The 27,369-nt window shown below is 48.0% G+C and overlaps 1 protein-coding gene across 4 annotated transcripts in view; it reads left to right on the top strand.

Annotated features, from left to right (window-relative positions):
- The first annotated feature begins 1,126 nt into the window (after positions 1-1,126).
- The window catches only part of slc16a4 (solute carrier family 16 member 4), a 98,892-nt gene continuing 72,649 nt past the window's right edge, over positions 1,127-27,369 (top strand). For 3 of the 4 annotated variants that reach the window (XM_048553326.2, XM_048553327.2, XM_048553323.2), the window contains exon 1: positions 1,749-2,039. The gene's annotated coding sequence lies outside the window, so the exon portion shown is untranslated. Of the gene's footprint in view, positions 1,321-1,748; positions 2,040-27,369 lie in introns of those variants that run through there. The other variant, XM_048553324.2, reaches the window with a different exon arrangement.

The raw sequence follows: 27,369 nt of genomic DNA, 5'->3' as shown, positions 1-27,369 counted from the left end.
GGATGTGTGAAGAGGAGCACAAGAACCAGGAGGTGGCCACTCAGCCCTTCATTTTATACTTGTACTATTTAATGAAATCATGGTTGATTTACTTGAATAGCATTTTTCCAGCCCATGCCTTCATATCCCTCGGTGGCTTTAATATCTAGAAATCTATTGTAATGGTCTTAAACAAAATCAACAACTGGAGAATTTCAAAGATTCTCTAAGTGAAGAATTACCCCTCATTTCAATCCTAAGTGGCTTGCCCCTTTATTCTGAGGTCCTTGGCTCTAGAACCATTCCCTGAATCCCCCTCCTACCCCCAAATGGGAAAAACGTCTTTCCTGCGTCTAGGATAGTAAGAACTGCCAATGCTGGAGTCAGAGATAACGGTGTAGAGCTGGATGAACACAGCAGGCTGAGCAACATCAGAGGAGCAGGAAAGTTGTCGTTTTGGGTCAGGACCCTTCTCTGCTGCTCTGGTGCTGCCCAGCCTGTTGTGTTCATCCAGCTCCATACTGTGTTTTACCTGCATCTATTCTGTTGATTGTTGTGTGTTTGCATCCAATCATCTGTCTTTCTTCTAAACTCAAAAGAATCTGGGACAAGTCTGTTTGATTTTTCCTCACAATCTCATCCTCCATTCCAGGAATGAGCATAATGAACTTTTGTTGCACTGTCTCTTTAGGAGTGTCTCTTTCCTGAGGTAAAGAGACCAAAACTGAACACTGTATTTCAAGTATGGTCTCAGCAAGGTGCAATATCACCATAGTAAGTTATTTTCACCATTATACTCAAATCCTCTTTTGATAAAGGCTAATGAAACAATTGTCTCCTTATTGCTTGCTGTCTGGATTTGAGGAAATATTTATTTGCAAGGATTTATGATGAAGGGCCTAGGCCCGCAACATCAGCTTTCCTGCTCCTAAGATGCCGCTTGGCCTGCTATGTTCATCCAGCCCCACACTTTGTTATCTTGGATTCTCCAGCATCTGCAGTTCCCATTATCTCAGGATCTCCACTTGTTGTCTGGATTACTCGTGGATCTCTAACACCAGCAATAAATTCTGAGGAAGGGGCACTGGACCCGGAATGTTAACTCTGATTTTTTTCTTCACAGATGCTGCCAGATCTGCAACTCCTGTTTTTGTTGTTGCTGTTATTGTTTGTGTGAATAAGAAACCATGAATGGTCTTTGATAGAGGAAGGAGCCCAGGGCTGAGGGTTTATCGCTCCTGCACCAGCCCGAAGAATCTGCCTCCAATTGTTTTTCAGGATGGCAGTTCCAGAAAGTCAGGACCTTCCGAGAGAAGTTTACCTCGTCACTGCATTAAACAGGTGATTCTGGGATGGGGGGGGGCAAGGGGTGAGGGTATAGTAGGGGTCAGGCTGCAAATAGTGAGGCTGGGGGCATCGAGCCAGGGCAAGGTGTGGAGCTAGGGGCATTGGGCTGGGGCTAGGGTGCAGCTGGAGGCATGGGGCTGGGGCTGGGGCTGGGGGCATTGGGCTGGGTCTAGCGGTGGAGCTGGAGACATGGGGCTGGGGCTAGGGTTGGGGCTGGGGGCATTGGGCTCGGTCTAGGGGTGGTTGGAGGCATGGGGTTAGGGGTCGAACTAGGCGGAGCTGCCGTTTGTGGGCGGGGAGATAGTGTTTTGGGGGCGGGGCTGTGATGTGTGGGCGGGCCGAGATTGTGGGGGCGGGGACATGAAACGGGGCGGTTCCTCCTGGGCTAGGGCGCTGATTGGTCACCCGGGAAAGTTGTTACACGGAGCCGCGGTCACGTGCTGCCGGCGGCATGGCCCCGGGTGAAGCGGCTCCTCACAGCAAGCATTAGAGCTCAGCCTGGTACTAGACTCCAGTCTGCACTGTCACATCCACCCGGTGCTTTGTCAATGCAGTCGCACTGAGCTTCGTTCCCAAGCGGTGCTCGCGGGCTCTGATGCCTGCGGCGGGATCAGAGCTAACTGTGAGTGGAAGCGGTGGCACCTTCACCCAGGGACCAGCTCCCAGCATCAGAACCTGAAGCCCCGAGCCGGCAGCAGCGAGGCGGCGCGAAGGTAATTGTCATTTCACTTTGCAGGCAAACCGCTTCTCCGAAACACTATGTTCTGAACCCGGTCTCTATTCGTAAACCATTCCCGGGGGTTGGCACCGAGCCGGGAAGGGGGCACGGAGCCCAGAGCATTCCCGAGCTCTCATTCCCAACCAGGTTGGTAGCTCAGCACTGGCCCCAGCTGCGGAGGGTCCCGGAGCCGGAGGCACTGGCAGCTGTCACATCCCGGGCGGCTGCCCCGCCGGAAAGACCCTAATGAGATCCCACAACTTTATTATCCCCGGGACAGGGACGGCACAGAGTTGGAAACAGAGCAAAGATCTCGCTATTCCTTTAAATGGATAGTAACGGTTTCTCGACGCTGACCCAACAAACACTCCCGTGACGGCGAGGTTAGATCCAGAGTGAAACTTCCTCGACTCTTTTAAACATACAAAGTCGCTGTATTGTTTTAAACCGAAATAATAACTCCATCGCCACTGTCCCCCATCAAACTGTCCCAGGACAGGAACAGGAACAGCACAGGGTTAAATACGGAGTAAAACTCTTTCCTACACCACCGCCCACCTTAATCCAACACTCCCAGGATAGGGACAGCACGGGGTTAGATACAGTGTAAAGTTGCTTCTGAGAATTGTAGTGGTGCAGGGCAACGGTAAATATGAAGGGAAAGTACTTTCTACATTTGTGTCTGTGAAAATGTGAAGTACCTTCACTGCAGGAACATATTGCAGGCAGATTTAAAATGGAGATGCTGAAAATACTGATCTATTATTACAATGACACTGCTTTATCCTGGGCCACCCAGCTACGTGCCTCCATCAGAAAGGGCATCATTCAGCAAGCTGTTCAGTGTTGTGGGTCAGTAATAATCTGCTCATTGACACTCCACTCCAATTCTGCCCGGGCCACTTGGCTCCTGACCTCATCACTGCTTTAAGGATCGTGGATAAAGGGGTAGGCGCCCCAGAGGTGACTTGAGAGTGACTACCCTTGACATCAAGTCTGCATTTGACTCTAAATATGACATCAAACAATCTTAGCAAACTGGAATCAATTGTAATTGGGTGGCAGAGGGTGTGGATAGAGGCCAGTTATCTCTGTGCCAGCAGACAGTTCTCACCACACACATCAATGGTATCACCACCCCAAACTGTTACTGTTACAACAAAACTGAACTGAACCCAATGGGGTTTCAGTGATGCTAATGTCATTGAGTGCCAAGGGAGATGGGCACTACCTGGCTCTTACATAAAGTGAATGTTATTTGTCACACATCAGCCCAAGCCAGATATTATTGAGATAAAGCTACATTAGGATATAGACTGCTTCAGTATCTGCGGAGTTGTGAATCTGTGCTCAACACTGTGCAATCAGCAGCAAACATCCCACTTCCAACCTCAGGATAGAGGGAAGCAGCTGAAGGTGATTGGGCCTAGGGCACTATTCTAAAGAGCACCTGTGGGGAAGTCCTGGAGCTGAGATGACTGCAGCCATCTTTCTCTGTGCTACTTATGGTTCCAACGAATAGCGTCAGGAGAGGAGGTAACAAGGATTTCTTTGCCCCTCTCCCTCCCCCGAGGAGCTGCTTGGCCCCACAATAACCACTTGGGGCACAGCACGAGACCAGATCTGCTTTACCCAGGCTCCTGGAATTGATTTCTTCTTCACAGCTCTCCACTACTCCCCTGACTCCCTCATTGCTACCCATTGTTTTGACCTCACGCCCCCAACTGTCCCACATGCCAGCCACTATGGGCCAGTCTATAATGCTTCTGTTTTGGGCAGGGTGATTGGAGGGGTGGTTAGAGGGAACATCTGTCTGTGGACCTGTGAGTGAACAGAGCAGAATGGGCTGAATGAGCTGACCACATCCCAATTCTACTCACTCGCACACTCTTACATTCTATCTTAAATAGAGAAGCAAGGCGCTGAATATTTATACCCAGACAGAACTTGTTTACTACACCAAGTTGGAAGATGTGGCTTGATGAACATTGACACAGCTCAGTCTCTGATACAATAAAACATTCCTGTCCACAAGATAAAGAATACAATATTATCACGTCCGTGAGCAGCAGGTCAAGGCTACAGCTTTGATATGGTCCATGTCTGTGTCAGCGGAGGTGGGGCTGAGAATCCAAACCATAACCAATGGCAAACTCTGATCCAGACTCAGGTGTTGCATCAGCCTGTGTACCATCGTCTGACAGTTTGGAATCCAGCACCTCACCACATACTGTCCTGATGTTTTCAATATAAAAGGATGAATATTTTACCCAAGATTTACACACTGAATCTGATGTAGATGTGATACTGTTTTCATATGTCATTCATCATCACCACTGTCCCCGTTAAACACTCCCAGGTTAGGTACAGCATGGTAGGGGGGTGGGGTGGGGGGAGGAGAAAGTAAAGTCTCCTCAACACTGTTCCCATCAAACATCCTTGGAACAGGGACAGCACAAGGCTAGATAGAAAGCAAAGGTCCATGTACTCTTTTTAAACTGTAAGTTAAGCTTCCTCCACACTATCCCCATCAAACCGTCCCTGGACAGGGACAGTAATGGCGTGAGATAAAGTTCTCTCTGCTCTTTTAAACAGAACTAAAACTAGCTCAATGCTGCTCCTGTCAGACACTCCAGTCAGGGAGTGACGTGGCAAGAAACTGGCAAAGCTCTCTCTACTCTTTTAATCGGGAGATAAAACTTCCCCTACTCCTTTAAACTGAAATTAAAGACCTCTTTACTTTCAGATTACTTTCAGTCAATCTCCCAGGATAGGTACAACATGGGGTTAGATAGGGAGTAAAGCTTCCCCTACACTGTCCACATCAAACACTCCTAGGACAGGTACAGCACAGAGCTGGATATGTCATTGATCCTATATCGCTCTATGTCGCATACTTACCTCATTTGGTGAGAATATCAATCAATATTTAACTCTGCGCAGGGAGCAACAAACTCAACATTTCAAGCCCAATTTGATTCTTCAGAACCACAACAAATGCTATCAGACCTTCTGAGTTTCTCCAGCAATTTCGATTTGAGCAATAAGGAGAGGCTGAATGATCTGGGACTTTTTTCCCTGGAGCATTGGAGGCTGAGGGGTGAACTTTTAGGAACTTATAAAACCATGAGGGGCATGGGTAGGGTGAATAGCCAGGTTTTTTCCCCAGGGTAGGGGAGTGCACAACTAGAGGTAAAGGCTTAAGATGAGGGGGGAAAGATTTGAAAGGAAACTAAGCGGCAACATTTTCACATTGAAGGTGGTGTGTGCATAGAATCAGCTGCCAGAGGAAGTTGGGGAGGCTGGTAGGCTTTCAAATAACGTTTAAAAGACATCTGGGTGGGTACGTGAGTAGGAAGGATTTAGAGGGATATGAGCAAAATGCTGGCAAATTGGACTGGGTCAGATTGGGATGTCCAGTTGGCATGAACAAGTCTGATGGAAGGGTCTGTTTCCATTTTGTATGACCGTCTCCATCATCTAAAGAATTTTTCTGCAGTTTAATTTTAGGCTGTTTTGGTGTTGGGGGCTGTTGCCCATAAACCGAGACTGCATGGTTTTTAGTTTACGCAGAATCTTCAAACTTGAAAGAAGTAAACAATTTCTTCCCATTTGTGATTCAAATCATGGTCCTTGAGCTAATCAGACATTGTTGAAACATCTACATTTCCCAATCCTCTAGGTTTCACATCATTGGTTTGAATGTTTTTGTTAGTGCACGTGCTGAATGTCAGAGGGATAATTCAGATAACAACCCATATTCTTACATTGTGAATTATAACTTGCTTGACTCAGATTCATGTTGTTGACTGCTCTTTTGAAAAGAGTGACAGCTTCTGATTCATGTTGTCTGTTTGTGGCACAGGATATGCATACAATGGCGCCCTGCAGATTAGGATAAAGATTAAATTACACACCACTTGTTTAAGATCAGTTTTCATTAGTTTTCTGATACCTTGAGTATAAAATTGATGTTATCAAACGTTGATAGTGACAGGAGTTATCTCTCATGGAGGAGAAGTCTCTTCAACAACACCCACCCAATAAGTTTAAACTAAATCAACGTGAATTCCTCTTTGTAGGTCATCCTGTACTGTGTTTAAACTCTTAAAACATAAAGAAATTAACCAAAGTTTGAGGTGATGATGCATTTGCTGATATTAACTCAGTTCGGGTAAGTGTACGTCACTGTGAATAATTATTTTAGCACTGCATCATTCAGGTAACCAATGAGGGGGTGTCCTCACCATGATTAAAAGAAAACTCTCTAACGTTCTACTGTTTGTCTTAACATTTTATCAATAAATGCCCTCCAAAAGGCCTGTTACTCATTTTATTTACAAATCAAAAATGAAACTTGTGACATGAGGCACCAACAATTTGCATTCATTCAGCTCTTTGAGTCTAGTAAAACTAACCCAAGGTACTTGTAAAGGGCTGTTAGAAAATTAAATTGACACTGAACCACACAAAGAGGTATTAGAGCAGGAACCCAAAATCTGGGTGAAAAAGGTGTGGTAAGCAATATTTCACAGGAGTGGAGACATGTCGGGTAGGGATTCCAGAATGTAGGGCCCAGGTTACTGGGAACATACACACAGGTTCAGAGCAGAAGTTGGCTGTTCAGACTCTTGAACCTGCCTACCATTCAGTAAGATCAGTAGCTGGTCTGATGCTGACCACAACCTCACTTGCTGTCTCTTACTTCCTTCTTCTCCATACCCCTGACAATTGCAAATCTGTCTAATTCAACCCCAAATATATTTAATGACTCAGATGCCATGTCTTTTTCTCTCTCTCGCACTCCCTCTCTCTCTCACTGTTCAACAGCATTGCATTGTCTCCATCTTCAATGCAAAAGCTTTAAGTTTTAACTGGTGGCCCTTATTCCTAGACAGACCCCCCCCCCCCCGCCCCAAGAAGGGGGAAACATAGAGTCTGTGTCCATCCTATCACATTCTTTCAGCATCTTGTATGTTTCAATAAGATTGCCCACCTCTATTTCCTCAAAACTCCTCATTGTGCTCAGCCTTTCCCTGTAGATAACTGCTTCAACCCAGGAATTAAGTGTAACATTGGAAACTTGAAGCCAGTACCTTGGTCAATGAGGCCACTTCTTGTAACAATCCCCAGGCACAATTACCCAGTTTCATATGTTTATCAGTGTTTTTAACCCTTGGGATTGTGGTTACTTTAGGTTCGAGCTTCCCTTTTACCTCTTGAGTTTTGAGCATGTTTGGACTTTTAAATTTTTTCTGCCCTAGAGGCCAATGTGGATCACTTCTTCAACTTTATCGTTGTCCCAGTTTCCCAACTATTGTGGATCACTTCTTCAACTTTATCGTTGTCCCACTTTCCCAACTATTGTGGATCACTTGTTCAACATTATCGTTGTCCCAGTTTCCCAACTATTGTGGATCACTTGTTCAACATTATCGTTGCCCTAGTTTCCCAACTATTGATTCCTCAGGCTATAAGGGACCAATGTTTACATTTGCTACACTTTTCCTTTTTAAATGCTTTTGAAACTTTTGCTATCTGTTTTTACATTTCAACTTTGTCTTAAATTAGATTTTTTAATTTCTTTTAGTCTTTCTTTGCTGGTTTCTAAGTTCTACCCAATATTCTGACTTAACACTCATGTTTGCCAAATTGTACAGTTTTTCTTTTAATCTAATATTAATTTTATTAGTTAGCTACAGATGATACATTCTTCTCATAATCTTTCTTAAGGAATGTATCTTTGTTGATGTTATAGAATATTTCCTCAAATGTCTTCCACTGCTCCATTTTCTTTATCCTATTTTCCCAGTTCACTTCAGCTAACTGTGTTCTCCTACCCTGGTGATTGCTTTAAGTTAAAGTTAAATCCAAATCAAAACTTATTATGTCCAAGCTAGATATGAAGTTCTATTGTTGTGATCACTATTATCTAAAGTTTCCTACTATGAGGTCATTAATTCTGTCTCATTACAATTCAATAGATGGTTTTAATTGAATAAGTATGAGAGAAATTGTTTCTCATGGCAGGAGGTTCTCAGTAACCCAAGGAAATAGATTTAAGGTGATTGTACAAGAATTAAAGTAGGACCTTTTCAATGAAGTAAATTGTAATCTGGAATGCATTGTGTGAAAGGGTTAATTCAACACTGACTTCCAAATGAGAATTGGATAAATATATGGAGACAAGGAAATTTTGGGACTCTGAAAAGGACGAGAAAATGGATAATTGGATAGCTTTATTTTTAAAAAAGGGATATTATCTAAACAGTGAATGACTGCAGAATTCTAAGGTGCAGAGGGATCTACGTATTGGATTAGATTAGATTAGATTAGATACCCTACAGTGTGGAAACAGGCCCTTTGGCCCAACAAGTCCACACCGCCCCTTGAAGTATCCCACCCAGACCCATCCCCCTACGACCCACACACCCCTGAACACTATGGGCAATTTATCATGGCCAATCCACCTAACCTGCACATCTTTGGACTGAGGAAACCGGAGCACCTGGAGGAAACCCACGCAGACACGGGGAGAATGTGCAAACTCCACACAGACAGTTACCCGAAGCTGGAATCGAACCCGGGTCCCTGGTGCTGTGAGCCTGCAGTGCTAACCACTGAGCCAATTCTGATGAATGAATCACAAAGTTAGTGTGCAGGCTCAACAAGTAATTAAGAAATATAATCAAACGCTTTATTTTATTCAGAGGAATTGAACATTAAATCATAGATGTTATGATTCGGTTGTGCAGGACGTTGGAGAGACCACAACTCTAATATTGTGTGCAGATCTTGGTCTCCTCATTTAAGGAAGGATGTCAATTATTTAGAGAGGTGATTTACTGAATTGTTTCCTGGAATAAAGTGTTGTCCTACGTGGGAAGATTGGGCAGATTGGCCTAGTTTCTGCTGGAGTTTAGAAAAGTGAGGGGTGACTTGTTTGAAGTGACAGAATCTCGGGATTCTTAAAGTTCAGGGGGAGGTGTATGGCAAGGTGAATGTGGAAAGGATATGTTGACGGTTAGGGTAGATAGATGCTTGTTCGGCAAAGGAATCAAAGATTACTAGATCAGATTCACAAACCGATCAGCCACGACCTTATTGAATGGGAGCAGTCTCGAGGGGCTGAATGGCCCGTGTCTGCTCTAAATGTGTATGTTTGTGAGAGAAACTACACAGGCATATTGGGCTCAATAACATTCCATAAGAGATGGAGGATGTTTATACCACATACTATCCTGTCTTTATCTTTTGTTAAGTGTTGACAGACCTGCTTGTAATTATGATAAATGTGTTTTTTAAGTGAGGCATTTTGTGTGCACGAACTTGTCTGACCATCTTAGGGGGATTGTGGTCTCACAGACAGTCCAGTTATTTTCTGTGTTCATTGATTAACCATCTGTGAGGAGATGATGGAAACTTTTGGATTTAATCAGCTTCTTGAATGATCACCAATCAGAGGGAGCAGTCGGAAAGTGCCACCCTGCCATATTCAGTAAACCCATCTCCATGGAACATCGAGCATTCCTTTAAAAGTTACAGGCCCCTTGTTACATCTGACCCTGTGTAGAGCTGGGGAATACCCCTTCGATTGTAAAGAAATCTGGTGCTGAATGAATCATTTACACCTGATAGCCCCCAACCTGAATTTCTAAAAGAGATGTCTGCAGGGATACTGAATTCACTGCTTGTGATCTTTCGCAATTCCCTGTTCTGGAATGGCCCTAGCAGATAGCAGATAACAAGAACTGCAGATACTGGAGTCAGAGTCACTACAGTGTGGAACTGGAGGAACACAGCAGGTCAGGCAGCATCAGAGGAGCAGGAAAGTTTACAAGCTGTCCTGATGAATCCTGACAATAAAGTGTGAAGCTGGATGAACACAACAGGCCAAGCAGCATCTCAGGAGCACAAAAGCTGATGTTTCGGGCCTAGACCCTTCATCAGAGCCCTGAGATGCTGCTTGGCCTGCTGTGTTCATCCAGCTTCGCACTTGATTATCTTGGATTCTCCAGCATCTGCAGTTCCCATTATCTCTGATGAATCCTGATGAAAGGTATAAACCTGAAATGTCGACGTTTCGGGCCTAGACCCTTCATCAGAGAGGGGGATGGGGTGAGGGTTCTGGACTAAATAGGGAGAGAGGGGGAGGTGGACCGAAGATGGAGAGAAAAGAAGATAGGTGGAGAGGAGAGTATAGGTAGGGAGGGGATAGGTCAGTCCAGGGAAGACAGACAGGTCAAGGAGGTGAGATGAGGTTAGTAGGTAGGAGATGGAGGTGCGGCTTGGGGTGGGAGGAAGGGATGGGTGAGAGGAAGAACAGATTAGGGAGGCAGAGACAGGTTGGACTGGTTTTGGGATGCAGTGGGTGGAGGGGAAGAGCTGGGCTGGTTGTGTGGTGCAGTGGGGGGAGGGGACGAACTGGGCTGGTTTTGGATGCGGTGGGGGAAGGGGAGATTTTGAAGCTGATGAAGTCCACATTGATACCATTGGGCTGCAGGGTTCCCAAGCGGAATATGAGTTGCTGTTCCTGCAACCTTCGGGTGGCATCATTGTGGCACTGCAGGAGGCCCATGATGGACATGTCATCTAAAGAATGGGAGGGGCAGTTGAAATGGTTCGCGACTGGGATGTGCAGTTGTTTATTGCGAACCGAGCGGAGGTGTTCTGCAAAGTGGTCCCCAAGTCTCCGCTTGGTTTCCCCAATGTAGAGGAAGCCACACCGGGTACAATGGATACAGTATACCACATTGGCAGATGTGCAGGTGAACCTCTGCTTAATGTGGAATGTCATCTTGGGGCCTGGGATAGGGGTGAGTGAGGAGGTGTGGGGGCAAGTGTAGCATTTCCTGCGGTTGCAGGGGAAGTTGCCGGGTGTGGTGGGGTTGGTGGGCTGTGTGGAGCGAACAAGGGAGTCACGGAGAGAGTGGTCTCTCCGGAAAGCAGACAGGGGTGGGGATGGAAAAATGTCTTGGGTGGTGGGGTTGGATTGTAGATGGCGGAAGTGTCGGAGGATGATGTGTTGTATCCGGAGGTTGGTGGAGTGGTGTGTGAGAACGAGGGGGATCCTCTTTGGGCGGTTGTGGCGGGGGCGGGGTGTGACGGATGTGTTGCGGAAAATGCGTGAGACGCGGTCAAGGGCGTTCTCAACCACTGTGGGGGGAAAGTTGCGGTCCTTGAAGAACTTGGACATCTGGGATGTGCGGGAGTGGAATGCCTCATCGTGGGAGCAGATGCAGCGGAGGCGGAGGAATTGGGAATAGGGGATGGAATTTTTGCAGGAGGGTGGGTGGGAGGAGGTGTATTCTAGGTAGCTGCAGGAGTTGGTGGGCTTGAAATGGACATCGGTTACAAGCTGGTTGCCTGAGATGGAGACTGAGAGGTCCAGGAAGGTGAGGGATGTGCTGGAGATGGCCCAGGTGAACTGAAGGTTGGGGTGGAAGGTGTTGAAGTGGATGAACTGTTCGAGCTCCTCTGGGGAGCAAGAGGCGGTGCCGATACAGTTATCAATGTAACAGAGGAAGAAGCGGTGTTTGGGGCCTGTGTAGGTGCGGAAGAGGGACTGTTCCACGTAACCCACAAAGAGGCAGGCATAGCTCGGGCCCATGCGGGTGCCCATGGCCACCCCCTTAGTCTGAACTTCCTACCTACGTCTGTGACACCACCCACGCACTCCACCTCCTCCAGGACTTCCAATTCCCTGGCCCCCAACACCTCATTTTCACCATGGACGTCCAGTTCCTATACACCTGTATTCCGCATGCAGATGGCCTCAAGGCCCTCCGCTTCTTCCTGTCCCGCAGGCCTGACCAGTCCCCCTCCACCGACACCCTCATCCGCCTAGCTGAACTCGTCTTCACCTTCAACTGCTTCTCTTTTGATTTCTCCCACTTCCTACAGACTAAGGGGGTGGCCATGGGCCCCAGCTATGCCTGCCTCTTTGTAGGTTACGTGGAGCCGTCCCTCTTCCGCACCTACACAGGCCCCAAACCCCACCTCTTCCTCCGTTACATTGATGACTGTATCGGCACCGCCTCTTGCTCCCCAGAGGAGCTTGAACAGTTCATCCACTTCACCAACACCTTCCACCCCAGCCTCAAGTTCACCTGGGCCATCTCCAGCACATCCCTCACCTTCCTGGACCTCTCAGTCTCCATCTCAGGCAACCAGCTTGTAACTGATGTCCATTTCAAGCCCACCGACTCCCACAGCTACCTAGAATACACCTCCTCCCACCCACCCTCCTGCAAAAATTCCATCCCCTATTCCCAATTCCTTCGCCTCCGCCGCATCTGCTCCCACGATGAGGCATTCCACTCCCGCACATCCCAGATGTCCAAGTTCTTCAAGGACCGCAACTTTCCCCCCACAGTGGTTGAGAACGCCCTTGACCGCGTCTCCCGCATTTCCCGCAACACATCCTTCACACCCCGCCCCCGCCACAAACGCCCAAAGAGGATCCCCCTCATTCTCACACACCACCCCACCAATCTCCGGATACAACGCATCATCCTCCGATACTTCCGCCATCTACACTCCAACCCCACCACCCAAGACATTTTTCCATCCCCACCCCTGTCTGCTTTCCGGAGAGACCACTCTCTCCGTGACTCCCTTGTTCGCTCCACACAGCCCACCAACCCCACCACACCCGGCACCTTCCCCTGCAACTGCAGGAAATGCTACACTTGCCCCCACACCTCCTCCCTCACCCCCATCCCAGGCCCCAAGATGACTTTCCACATTAAGCAGAGGTTCACCTGCACATCTGCCAATGTGGTACATTGCATCCACTGTACCCGGTGTGGCTTCCTCTACATTGGGGAAACCAAGCGCAGGCTTGGGGACCGCTTTGCAGAACACCTCCGCTCGCTTCACAATAAACAACTGCACCTCCCAGTCGCAAACCATTTCCACTCCCCCTCCCATTCTCTAGATGACATGTCCATCATGGGCCTCCTGCAGCGCCATGATGATGCCACCCGAAGGTTGCAGGAACAGCAACTCATATTCCGCTTGGGAACCCTGCAGCCCAATGGTATCAATGTGGACTTCACCAGTTTCAAAATCTCCCCTCCACCCACTGCATCCCAAAACCAGTCCAACTTGTCTCTGCCTCCCTAACCTGTTCCTCTCACCCATCCCTTCCTCCCACCCCAAGCCACACCCCCATCTCCTACCTACTAACCTCATCCCACCTCCTTGACCTGTCCGTCTTCCCTGGACTGACCTATCCCCTTCCTACCTCCCCACCTATACTCTCCTCTCCTCCTATCTTCTTTACTCTCCATCTTCGGTCCGCCTCCCCCTCTCTCCCTATTTATTCCAGTTCCCTCTCCCCATCCCCCTCTCTGATGAAGGGTCTAGGCCCGAAATGTCAGCTTTTGTGCTCCTGAGATGCTGATGGGCCTGCTGTGTTCTTCCAGCCTCACATTTCATTATCTTGGATTCTCCAGCATCTGTAGTTCCCATTATCACATGCCGACGTTCCTGCTCCTCTGCTGCCAAGTCTGCTGTGTTCCTCCAGCTCCACACTGTGTTGGTCCTAGCAGATTGCAATCGGTAAGGAGGCAGGGAGAGAAAGCAGCAGGCTGGTCAACCTGACATCCGGAACATGCTCAAATCTATTAATAAGCAAATGGTTATGAGTCACTTAGAGCATCAGATGATTATCAAACTCATGAGCTTTTATGAAAGGAAAATTACATTAGACAAAACTATTGTTAATGTAGATGATCAGGAGGCTGGAAGAGCACAGGAGGCCATGCAGCATCTGGATAGAAGGAGAGTCAATGTTTTGGGTATTTTCCTTCTTCTGGACTGGGTGTGGGGATGGGGGGAGCTGCAGATAAAGGGGGAACGAGCAGGGTGGAAGCAGGATGGCGGTGATAAGTGGGCACTGGTGGTAGGTACAACCTGGCTGTTGATGGGAGGGATGAATCTGGTTGATGGCTGGAGGGAGAGTCAGAAGGAATGAAACAGAGGAGGTGGGACTGGTAGGCGAGCTGGGGAATGGGTGGGAAGTTTGTTTGAAATTGGAGAACTCAATGTTGAGTTGTCTGGGCTGTAGGAAGCCCAGGCAGAAGATAAGATGTTGTTCTTCAAATCTGCGTTCTGAATCACTGTGACACTGGAGGAGGCTGAGGACGGACATGTCAGAGGGGGAATGGGGCGGGGAATTGAAATGGGTGGTGAACGGGAAGTTAAGCTGGCTGACATGGCCCAGGTGAAGATGCTCGGAGAAATGGCCACCTCGTCTACGTTTGGTCTCGCCGCTGTAGAGAAGACTACTTCGTGAGCACCATGTACAATAGACTAGGTTGGAGGAGATGCAGGTGAAGCTCTGTATCACCTGGAAGGGCTGTTTAGGGCCCTGGATGGAGGTGAAGGAGGTGGTATGTGGGCAGGTGTCGTATCTTTTACAGTTATCGGGGAAGATACTGGGGGATTGGAGTGGTTGTTGGGGATTATGGCACAAACTGGAGAGTGGAGAAGGGAATGATCCTTGTGGAAGACAGAGGGGTGGGGACTGGAAGATGTTCCCGGTGGTGGTGGGGTCTAATTGGAGTTGGTGCAAGTTTTAAGGATGAAATATTGGATGCAGAGACTGATGGCATGGAAAGTGAGGATAAGGGGGACCCTATCATTATGTTTAGGGTGGTCAAGAGCTGTGGAGCAGGGAATAGAGGAGGCACAATGGAGGGCTGTCTGGATGACAGAGGGTTGGGGGGCGGAGGGGGATCGTGTCTGTGAGTTTATAGTAGATGTCAGTGCGTAAGAAGTTGGTCGAAATGGAAACGAAGAAGTCAAGAAAGGGGAGGAAGGTGTCTGAGATAGACCAAGTGACTTTGAGGGCAGGGTGGAAGTTGTTAGCGAACTGGATGTTCCAGTTCATCCACATCCAACATACCATCCTCAAACACTTCCTCCAACCCCAATTAGATCCCACCATCCAGAGCAACCTTCAGCCCCCACCTCTCACTGCCTTTTGCAATGACCATTCCCTTCGCCACTCTTCAGTTTGTGCCACACTCTCCAACAGCCATTCCAATCTGCCTGGCACCTCCCCCTGTAACTGTAAAAGGTAATAACACCTGCCCATATCTGAAGAACAACACCTTGCACCTGAGTACCCTACAGCCGGAGGACTCAACATTGAGTTCTAAGTACAAATAACCTTCCCACCTATCCCCCAGCTCCCTTCCCAACCACACCTCCCTCCCATTCCACTTTCTGTCCCTCTCTTCTAGCCACCAACTGGTTCATTTCTCCCGTAACCAACCCGGTTGTACCTACGCGCAGTGTTCACTGATTACCACCATTCTGCATCCAACCACCATACCCCCTGCCAAACATTTATCTGCAGATCCCCTCCACCACCCGCCCAAACCCCCACACCCAGCCCTGAAGAAGGGTAATACCTGAAACATTGACTGCTCCTTTCCTCCAGATGCTGCCTGGCCTGCTGTGTTCTTCCAGCCTCTTGTTTGTCAACCTTGGATTCCAGCATCTGCAGGGTTTTGGCTCTGTTTGTTAATGTGACCTGTTTATTCAAAAAGGGAGGGAGGCAGAAAGCAGGATTTCTAGAAGGCATTTGGTAAGGAGCTGCATCAAAGGTTGTTGTGGAAACTATAAGCTCATTGCGCAGGGGGTAACAGATTGGTGTGAAGAGCAGATTGGCTGGCTAACAGGGAGCAGAGAGTTGGGATAAATGGGACTTTTCAACGTTGGCAAGATGTCGCAAGTGGTGTGCCAGAAGGTCAGTGCAGGGGCCTCAACACTTAACACTCTATAGAAATAATTTGGATGAAGGGATTAAAGTTTAGGTGTTAAATTTGCTGATGACACAGGTAGATAGGAAGCAAGTTCTCAAGAGGACATAAGGGGCCCGCAAGGAGAGAGAGATACGTTTAGTGACTGGGCAAATGTCTTCCAAAGAAGGCCAGTGAGGGAAAGTGTGGAATTGTCCCTTTTGGCAGAAAGAATTAAAGTGTATCCTCCAAATGGAGAGAGTTTGCAGAGCTCTGAGATGTGGAGAGGTCGGACTGTCCAAGTGGAGGTTAGTCCGCAGGTACAGCAAGTGATCGGGGAAGCTCAGAGTGTCATTTTAACTTCAAGAGTGGGGAGGTTATGCTTCAGTTACTAAGGGTCTGGCAAGACTGCATGTGGAGTACAGCAGTGGTCACTGTACTTACAGAAGGATGTTAATGTGTTGGAAGCAGCTCAGAGAAGGTTGACCTGGAATAAGTGGATAGCCTTGTGAGGAAAGGCTAGGCAGGCTGGGCCTGTATCCTCTGGCATTTAGAACAGCCTAAGGTAACTTAATTGGAAAGATATAAAATCCTGAGGAGTCTTTATTGGGTGGGTGTGGAGAGGATGTTTCCTTCAGTGGGAGAATCTACAGTCAGCACTATGTTTTAAAAATAAAGGGCCCATTTAAGATAGATGAGGGAACATTTCTTTTGACAGATGGTTTAGTGTCTTTGGAATCCCCTTCCTAAAGAGGCCATGGATGCATAATGTTAAAACATTTTCCAGGCAAAGAGAGATACATTCTTGATTTCCAAGGTGATGAGAGATTCTCGGGGATCTACAGGAACATAGAGTTGAGATTAAATTCTGATCCGCCGTGATCTTGTTGTCACACAGAGTAGGGTGGAGAGGATGAGTAGCCTCCCCTTGTAACTTGTTTGTATTAGCATTACGATACCTTTGAGAATGTGAGTTTGGGTGGCATGGTGGCTCAGTGGTTAGCACTGCTGCCTCACAGTACCAGGGACCCCAGCTCGATTCCACCCTCAGATGAATACTTGTATGGAGTTGCACATTTTCTCCACGTCTGTGTGGGTTTCCTCTGGGTGCTCCAGTTTCCTTCCACAGTCCAAAGATGTGTAGGTTAGGGTGGAACGGCCATTGGAAATTGTCCCATAGTGCCCAGGGATGTGCAGGCAAGGTGAGTTAGCCATGGGAAAGGCAGTGTTACAGGAATTGGGTGTGGGTGGGATGCTGTTCGAAGGGTTGGTGTGGACTTGTTGGGTAGAATGGCCTGCTTCCACGCTGCATGGATTCTGTAGAATAGATAAAGGGGAATTATTGAAAGCAGTGTATTTGGATTTTAAATTAGCTTTTAACGTGCCTCACAAAGGGTTTTGAACATTAAGGTCCCATGCAATTGGAGAAATATATTAGCGCGGATAGAGGATATGGCTGGAGTTTGTGGATATCTATATGACTGCTTCAAAAAAAGACATTGTGGAATGAAAGAGGGACAAAGCGATTTAGATTGATTGTTGTGTAATAGAGGAGGACTGATTAGAAATGTCAGGACGAAAGGTACTTTGAGAAATAGTGATAAGAGGTGATACCCTCTGTGTCAGGCAGGTGCTTTGCTTGTGTGTGGTGAGCATCAAGACCCTGTGAGGAACTCAGACCTGCCGGATAATCTGCCATTCGGGCGTCTGAGAGGACACTGACCAGTCATCTGTCCAAGAGGACCACGGGACATGACGTCCCACCCTAACAGGAGGCCAGCAACTCCAAAATCTGGCAATGCCATGCTGGAGACTGTAACTGCTCCTGGTGAAACTCTGCCTGGATTCCCAACTTCGAGGATTGTCCCTGGGACAATCCATGTGTTAAGGGGATAGGGTAGGGTGGATGGGAGCACTTCATGAGCTGGAGTGAGAGAACGTGGGGATAGCAAAGGAAGGCCAGTGGCATGTCTAGAAGAGGAGCTAACCCAACAATATTGTCATCCATCAGTAAGAAATGAATGCAGGTTGAGGCTTCTCATCACTGTCACAATCCTTTCTTACCCAAGAGTTGTTCCGTTTGGTGCAGTTACATTTTCCCTTCCCTGGGTTGGAAAAGGAAGGAGATGACCGTTAAGTGGTTGTGGAATGACTAAATGGACTCAGGGTGGGATGGCAGTCTGTGGGACTACCTGTTTGGGACTAGTCCATGTTGAGGTGGGATCTTGTGGCTATCAGCTTCAAAGGCAGCACACCATCTACCACGGCTCCTGTGACCTCTGAACATTCCACCTCATCATCCAGTTGAGCAACACACTGAGTTTGAAAATGTAATATTCCTTTCACAAGTGAGAATTGTAAATCCACAGCCAGTAGTGTGGATACGCAGGGAAAGCTAGTGATTGTGGAATGGGAAAACTGACTTCAAGTCTTCACATCAGTAAATAGGGTTGGAAGCTTCTAAAGAAACAAATCAAAATAATCCATAAAAGAAATTGAACTGAAAAGAAACTCAGTGAGAAAGAACATCTTGAGCATGAGTGGGCATTAAGTTGACACAGTTCTATAAAAGATGATGAGGGGGTGGACAGGGGCATAGTTTAGAATAGAAGGTGTGAGGGGGTTTTGAGGTTGGGCAGACAGTGAGATGAGACAAGAATGACTACATTCAACATCAAGGCAGCATCTAATGGACTGGTTTTGCTCAATCTTCTTAATGTCATACTTAGATCAAGTTGATATTAGGTTGGATGGGAAAAGGCATCAAGGAACCCTGGCAAAACTGGAATCAAAGGATTTCGGGGGGCAAACTTTCCACATACATGGCACATGGGAAGATGGTTGTGGGTGTTGGAGATCAGTCATCTCAGTTCCAGGACATCTCTGCAGGAATTCCCCAGAGCAGGGTCCTAGGCCCAACCATCATCTTCACCAATGACCTTCCCTCCAATCATAAGGTCAGAAATAGGGATGTTCGTTGATGATTGCACAATGTTAAGCACCATTCGCAACTCCTCAGATACTGAAGCAGTCAGAGGCAGATGTATCCTCCTCAGCTTCAGTGTTCTGGCACTGCCCTGTCTCCTTGTGAGGAATGGGCACCTGGAGTGAGCTCAGGGCCCCCCCATTCCCCTGGAGTGAGCTCAGGGCCCCCCCATTCCCCTGGAGTGAGCTCAGGGCCCCCCCATTCCATTGTCATCCAGCCTTCGGTCTTGAGCACTAATGGTTTGAGCAATAGAGTGTGGGTCTGTGTCTCCCTCCAGGACACCCTGAGGCTGCAGGACCTGGGTCTCTTTACAGCCAACACCAACATGCACACAGAAAGGCCCATCAGTCCCACACCAGAGGCAGCAGGATGACCATCATATGGCCTCACTGCTGAAGCCTCTGGGTAGTGAGGGACATTGTTTTTCACATTCCTGTCTGTTAATGCTGGCCCTCCCTGTGCATAGTTGTGTACGTGCCCACGAAGTCCCAGATGGCTAACTCTATGCTGCCCCCTCCTGCTGGGGCTGAGCACATACCTGGACTCTGGCAGCCCCGTCCCCGAGTGTCACCCCTCGGCGTGGACCGTCACACTCTCCTCTAGCCATGGTGGGGTGGCAGTGAGGTGCTTATCAGCTTTTCCTGACTGTAGTAGAGTGAGCATTCCCACTGTGATGGCCTGTATCTGAGCTGATGTCAGGTGCAGCAGGCAGCCTTGCTGATTATTCCCCTGAGGACTCTGGTCAAGGAAGTGGCTTTTTTTATTCATTCATGGGATGAAAGCGGGCCAGGATTTATTAGCCATCCCAAATTGTCCAGCGGGCAGTTGAATGTAACCATTATTGCTGAGGGTCTGGAGACACATGTAAGCCAAACCAGGTACGGATGGCAGTTTCCTTCTCTAAAGGGTATGAGTGAAACTTACCTCAGTTGTTAGTAAAGTGTTGGAAAAGGTTATAAGGGATAGGATTTATAATCATGCAGAAAAGAATAAATTGATTAGGGATAGTCAGCACGGTTTTGTGAAGGGTAGGTCGTGCCTCACAAACCTTATTGAGTTCTTTTGAGAAGGTGACCAAACAGATCGATGAGAGTACACCGGTTGATGTGGTGTATATGGATTTCAGCAAGGCGTTCGATAAGGTTCCCCACAGTAGGCTATTGTACAAAATGCGGAGGAATGGGGTTGTGGGAGATATAGCAGTTTGGATCAGAAATTGGCTTGCTGAAAGAAGACAGAATGTGGTGGTTGATGGGAAATGTTCATCCTGGAGACCAGTTACTAGTGATGTACCACAAGGGTCAGTGTTGGGTCCACTGCTGTTTGTCATTTTTATAAATGACCTGGATGAGGGCGTAGAAGGTTGGGTTAGTAAATTTGCAGACGACACTAAGGTCGGTGGAGTTGTGGATAGTGACGAAGGATGCTGTAGGTTACAGAGAGACATAGATAAGCTGCAGAGCTGGGCTGAGAGGTGGCAAATGGAGTTTAATGCAGACAAGTGTGAGGTGATGCACTTTGGTAGGAGTAACCGGAAGGCAAAGTACTGGGCTAATGGTAAGATTCTTGGTAGTGTAGATGAGCAGAGAGATCTCGGTGTCAATGTACACAGATCCTTGAAAGTTGCCACCCAGGTTGACAGGGTTGTTAAGAAGGCATACAGTATTTTAGCTTTTATTAATAGAGGGATCGAGTTCCGGAACCAAGAGGTTATGCTGCAGCTGTACAAAACTCCAGTGCGGCCGCACTTGGAGTATTGCGTACAGTTCTGGTCACCGCATTATAAGACGGATGTGGAAGCTTTGGAAAGGATGCAGAGGAGATTTACTAGGATGTTGCCTGGTATAGAGGGAAGGTCTTAGGAGGAAAGGCTGAAGGACTTGAGGCTGTTTTCGTTAGAGAGAAGAAGGTTGAGAGGTGACTTAATTGAGACATAAAAAATAATCAGAGGGTTAGATAGGGTGGATAGGGAGAGCCTTTTTCCTAGGATGGTGACAGCGAGCACGAGGGGGCATAGCTTTAAATTGAGGGGTGAAAGATGTAGGACAGATGTCTGAGTTTCTTTACTCAGAGAGTAGTAAGGGAATGGAATGTTTTGCCTGCAACGATAGTAGATTCGCCAACGTTTAGTACATTTAAGTTGTCATTGGATGAGCATATGGACGTACATGGAATAGTGTAGGTTAGATGGGCTTGAGATCGGTATGACAGGTCGGCACAACATCGAGGGCCGAAGGGCCTGTACTGTGCTGTAATGCTCTATGTTCTATGAACCAGATGGATTTTTACAACAATCAACAGTGTTTACATGGGATACACCAGGAGATAGACAAGGTGTGTAAGAAAGGCGAAGTTATAATGAACATGGGGGATTTCAGTATGCAGGTGGACTGGGAAAATCAGGTTGGTGGTGGATCACAAGAAAAGGAATTTGTGGAATGTCTACAAAATGGCTTTTTGGAGCAGCTCGTGGTGGAGCCCACAACAGAACAAGCAATATTGGATTTAGTGTTGTGCAATGAGGCAGACTTGGTAAGGGAGCTTACGGTAAAGGATCCCTTAGGAGGCAGTGATCATTCTATGATAGAATGTACTCAACAATTTGAGAGGCAGAAGGTGAAATTAGATGTGATGGTATCACAGCTGAATAAAGGCAATTATAGAGGTATGAGGGAGGAGCTGACTGGGAGAGTAGCCTGGCAGAAAGGCAGGAGTTTCTAGGAGGAATTTGGGGGAGACAACAAAAGTTCAACCCTCGGAAAAAGAAACATGGTACGGGCACAATGAGGCAACTGTGGCTGACTAAGGAAGCCAGGGATAGCACAAGAGCAAAAGAGAAAGCATATAATGTGGGGAAGGGCAATGGGAAACCAGAGGATGGGAAACTTACAAAGACCAACAGAGGACAAAAAGAAATAAGGAGAAAGAAGATTAAATTTGAAGGTAAGCTAGCCAGTAATATAAAAGAAGATTGCAAGAGTTTCTTGTGTTGTGTAGAGGACAAAAGAGAGGCAAAAGTGGACATTGGACCACTGGAAAATGACTCTGGAAAAGTATTAATGGGGAAAAAAAGAAATGCCGGTGGAACTGAAGACATACTTAGTGTGGAGGCATTAGTGGTGATCTTTTAGGAATCGCTAGAGTCGGGGAAGGCCCCAGAGGACTGGAAAATTGCTAACATGACATCCCTGTTTAAAAAAGCAGTAAGGCAATTTAGCCTGATCTTGGCTGTTGGTAAGATTTTGGAGTCCAAGTATTCAGAAATATCATTCTTCATAATGGAAGTGCATGGTAAGGTAGGGCAAAGTCAGTATGGCTTCATCAATGGAAGGCTACACTCGACAAACCTGTTAGAATTCTTTGAGGAATTAACGAGCAGGGTAAACCAAGGAGAGCCAATGGATGTTATCTACTTGGACTTCCAGAAGGCCTTTTACAAGGTGCCACACAAGAGGCCGCTGAGTAGGATAAAGAACCATGGTGTTCGAGGCAAGGTGCTAGCATGGATAGAAGATTGACTGGTAGAAAGCAGAGAGTGGGGCTAAAAGGGTCTTTCTCAGGATGGCAGGCAGTGACAAGTGGTATTCTGCAAGGGTCAGTGTTGGGACCACAACTTTTCACTTTTTACATTAATGATGTAGATGAAGGAACTGTGGGCATTCTGGCTAAGTTTGTAGATGATACAAAGATAGGTGGAGGGACGGGTAGTATTGAGGAGGTGGGGAGGCTGCAGAAGGATTTAGACAGATTAGGATAGTGGGCAAAGAAGTGTCAGATGGACTACAATGTGGGTAAGTGTGAGGTCATGCACTTTGGTCAAAAGAATAGAGACATAGATCATTTTCTAAATGGAGGTAAAATTCAGGAATCTGAAGACCAAAGGAACTTAGGAATCCCAGTCCAGGATTGTCTCAAGGTAAACTTGCAGGTTGAGTCAGTAGTTAGGAAGTCAAATACAATGTTGGCATTAATTTTGAGAGGACTAGAATTTTAAAAAAAGGATATACTTCTGAGGCTTTACAAGGCTTTGGTCAGCCCATTTAAAATATTGTGTGTAGTTTTGTGCCCCATACCTCAGGAAGGATGTACTGGCCCTGGAGCAGGTTCAGAGGAGGTGTTAGAGAATGGTTCCAGGAATGAAAAGCTTAACATGTGAGGAACGTTTGAGGATGCTGGGTCTATACTTGATGGATTTTAGAAGGATGAGGGGGGGGGATCTAATTGAAACTTAGAGTATCAAATGGCCTGGACAGTGTGGATGAGGGAAGATGTTCCCATTGGTAGGAGAGTCTAGGACTCGAGGGAATAGCCTTAGAGTAAAGGGAGGCCCCTTTAGAACAGAGATAAAGAGAAACTTCTTCAGCCAGAGAATGGGGAATCTATGGAACTCTCTGCCTCTGGCTGTGGAGGTCAGTAATTGAGTATATTTAAGACCGAGAAAGGAAAGTAAAAGTGGAGCTGGAAAAGCACGGCAGGTCAGACAGCATCTGAGGAGCAGGAAAGTCAATGTTTTGGGTCTCAACCCTTCGTCAAGACTGGTGAGGTGGTAGGGGGGGAAGTAGTTGGAGATAGGTGCATGCAGGGGTAATTGTGGTTGGTCAGTCGGAGGTGTAGAATGGCTAGGTGATAGGAAGATGGACAGGTTAGGGGAGGAGAGATTTTGAAGCGGATGATAGGTTCTTGATTGTCAAGGAGATTGAAGGTTATAGAGAGAAAGTGGAAGAATGGGTGGAGAAATCTATCAACAATGTTAGAATAGCAGAACAGACATGATGGCCTGTGATAATGGGAACTGCAGATGCTGGAGAATCCAAGATAATGAAATGTGAGGCTGGATGAACACAGCAGGCCCAGCAGCATCTCAGGAGCACAAAAGCTGACGTTTCGGGCCTAGACCCTTCATCAGAGAGGGGGATGGGGTGAGGGTTCTGGAATAAATAGGGAGAGAGGGGGAGGTGGACTGAAGATGGAGAGAAAAGAAGATAGGTGGAGGAGTGTATAGGTGAGGAGGGGATAGGTCAGTCCAGGGAAGATGGACATGTCAAGGAGGCAGGATGAGGTTAATAGGTAGGAAATGGAGGTGCAGCTTGAGGTGGGAGGAAGGGATGGGTGAGAGGAAGAACCGGTTAGGGAAGCGGAGACAGACTGGGCTGGTGTTGGGATGCAGTGGGGGGAGGAGAAGAACTGGGCTGGTTTTGGGATGCAGTGGGGGAAGGGGAGATCGAAGTTTGTGAAGTCCACGTTGATACCATTGAGCTGCAGGGTTCCCAAGCGGAATGAGTTGCTGTTCCTGCAACCTTCGGGTGGCATCATTGTGGCACTGCAGGAGGCCCATGATGGACATGTCATCTAGAGAATGGGAGGGGGAGTTAAAATGGTTCGCGACTGGGAGGTGCAGTTGTTTGTTGCGAACTGAGCGGAGGTGTTCTGCAAAGCGGCCCCCAAGCCTCCGCTTGGTTTCCCCAATGTAGAGGAAGCCACACTGGGTGCAGTGGATACAATTTACCACATTGGCAGATGTGCAGGTGAACATCTGCTTGATATGGAAGGTCATCTCGAGGCATAAGGGAAGTGGTTTGGGGGCAAGTGTAGCTCTTCCTGCGGTTGCAGGGGAAGGTGCCAGGTGTGGTGGGGTTGGAGGGGAGTGTGGAGCCGACAAGGGAGTCGCGGAGAGAGTGGTCTCTGCGGAAAGCAGACAAGGGTGGGGATGGAAAAATGGCTTGGATGGTGGGGTCAGATTGTAGATGGCGGAAGTGTCGGAGGATGATGCGTTGTATCCGGAGGTTGGTGGGGTGGTGTGTGAGAATGAGGGGGATCCTCTTGGGGAGGTTGTGGCGGGGGCGGAGTGTGAGGGATGTGTTGCGGGAGACGCGGTCAAGCGTGTTCTCGACCACTGCCGGGGGGTAGGCTGCAATCTTTGAAGAACGTGGACATCTGGGATATGCGGGAGTGGAATGCCTCATCCTGGGAGCAGATGCGGCGGAGGCGGAGAAATTGGGAATAGGGGATGGAATTTTTGCAGGAGGATGGGTGGGAGGACGTGTATTCTAGGTAGCTGTGGGAGTCGGTGGGCTTGAAATGGTCATCAGTTTCTAGCTGGTTACCCGAGATGGAGACAGAGGTCCAGGAAGGTGAGGGATGTGTTGGAGATGGCCCAGGTGAACTTTGAAGTTCGGGTAGAAGGTGTTGGTGAAGTAACGATGGCCTGAATGGCCTAATTTCTGCTGCTGTGACTTATGGTCATTATTAGACTCTTCAATCCAGATTTTCATTATTGAGTTCAAAAATGAAAAAAAAAAGAGTCCAGAGATAGTATGTTCCTGTTGGTGCGAAGGGCAAAGCCGGTAGATGTAGGAATTGCTGGATGACGAGAGGATTTGAAGTTTTGGTCAAGAATGCGAAGGAAGCATGTGTCAGGTATAGACAGCAGAGATTGAATGAATCCTTAAAGTATAAAGGCAGTAGGAGTATACTCTTAAGAGGAAATCAGGAGCTCTGAAAGGGGATAGGAGATAGCTTTGACAAGCAGGGTTAAGGAGAATCCAAAGGCATTGTACGAATTTTAGGGACAAAAGGGGAACTAGGAAGAGAGTAGGGCTCCTTAAAAATCAGCAAGGCTGCCTGTGTGTGAAACTGCAGGAGATGGGAAGGTATTAAACAAGTATTTTGCAGCAGTGTTTATTGTGGAGAAGCATATGGAACATAGAGAATGTGGGGAGATAAATAGCCACATTTTGAAAAAATGTCCATGTTGTAGAGGAGGTGGTACTGAATGACTTAAAACACATAAAGGTGGATAAATCCCTGAGACCTGATCAGGTGTACCCTAGAACTCTGTGGGAAACTAGGGAAGTGATTGCTGGGCCCCTTGCTGAGATATTTGTATCGTTGATAGCCACAGGTGAGGTGCTGGAAGAGTGGGGGTTGGCTAATGTGATCCTATTTTAGAAAGGTGGTAAGGAAAAGCCAGGAAACTAGAGACGGGTGAGCCTGGCATTGGCTGTGGGAAAGTTGTTGAAGGGAATCCTGAGGGACAGGATTTACATGAATTTGGAAAGGTAAGGACAGGTTAGGAATCGTCAGCATGGGTTAGTGTGTGGGAAATGGTGTTTTACTAACTTGTTTGAGTTTTTTGTGGAAGTAACAAAGAAGATTGATGAGAGCAGAGTGGTGGATGTGATCTACATGGACTTCAAAAGGCATTTGATGAGGTTTTGCACGGTAGACTGGTTAACAAGGTTAGATCACATGAAATAGAGAAAGAACTAGCTATTTGCATACAGAACTGGCTCAAAGGTAGAATACAGAGGGTGGTGATGGAGGGTTGCTTTTCAGACTGGAGGCCTGTGACCAGCGGTGTGCCACAAGGATCAGTGCTGGGTCCACTGCTTTTTGTCATTTTGTATAAGTAATTTGGATGTGAACATAGGAAGTATGATTAGTAAGTTTGCAGATGAGACTAAAATTGGAGATGTACTGGACAGTGAAGGAGATTACCTCAGTACAATGGGATCTTGATCAGATGGGCCAATGGGCTGAGGATTGCCAGATGAAATTTAATTCAGATACATGTGAGATGCTGCATTTTGAAAAGGTAAATCAGGGCAGGATTTATACACTTAATGGTAAGATCCTGGGAAGTGCTGCTGAACAAAGAGACCTTGGAGTGCAGGTTCATATTTCCCTGAGAGTGGAGTCACAGGCAGATAGGATAGTGAAGAAGGTGTTTGCTTGCCTTTATTGGTCAGTGCATTGAGTATAGGAGTTGCAAGGTCATATTGTGGCTGTGCAGGGCATTGGTTAGGCCACTTTTAGAGTATTGTGCCTAAGTCTGGTCTCTCTGCTACAGGAAAGATGTTTGAAACTTGCCAGCTTAGGCAAGACTTGTAAATCTCCACTACACCCTCTGAAGTGCTATCGCAGCCCCCATCTCATGTGGGTTCCAGAACTCGCTTGTTCGCTCCACACTGCCCTCCAACTCCACCACACCCAGCGCCTTCCCCTGCAACTGCACGAAGTGCTACACTTGCCCCCACACCTCCTCCCTCACCCCTATCCCCCCCCCCTCACCCCCACCTCCCCCCCTCACCCCCACCCCTCCTCCCTCCTCCCTCCTCCCTCCTCCCTCCTCCCTCCTCCCTCCTCCCTCCTCACCCCCACCCCTCCTCCCTCCTCCCTCCTCCCTCCTCCCTCCCTCCTCCTCCCTCACCCCTCCTCCCCCTCACCCCTCCTCCCCCTCACCCCTCCTCCCCCTCACCCCTCCCCCCTCCTCCCCCCTCCTCCCCCCTCCTCCCCCCTCCTCCCCCCTCCTCCCCCCTCACCCCCCCCTCACCCCCCCCTCACCCCCCCTCACCCCTCCTCACCCCTCCTCCCCCCCACCCATCCCCCCCTCCTCCCCCCCCTCCTCCCCCCCTCCTCCCCCCCCTCCTCCCCCCCACTCCTCCCCCCCACTCCTCCCCCCCCCTCCTCCCCCCCCTCCTCCCCCCCCTCCTCCCCCCCCTCCTCCTCCCCCCTCCTCCCCCCCTCCTCCCCCCCTCCTCCCCCCTCCTCCCCCCCCTCCTCCCTCCCCCCCTCCTCCCCCCCTC

The sequence above is a fragment of the Stegostoma tigrinum genome, chromosome 21 (genome assembly GCF_030684315.1).
Source record: "Stegostoma tigrinum isolate sSteTig4 chromosome 21, sSteTig4.hap1, whole genome shotgun sequence".
Taxonomy (NCBI): Eukaryota; Metazoa; Chordata; class Chondrichthyes; order Orectolobiformes; family Stegostomatidae; genus Stegostoma; species Stegostoma tigrinum.
This window is presented reverse-complemented; position numbering and strand designations above follow the sequence as displayed.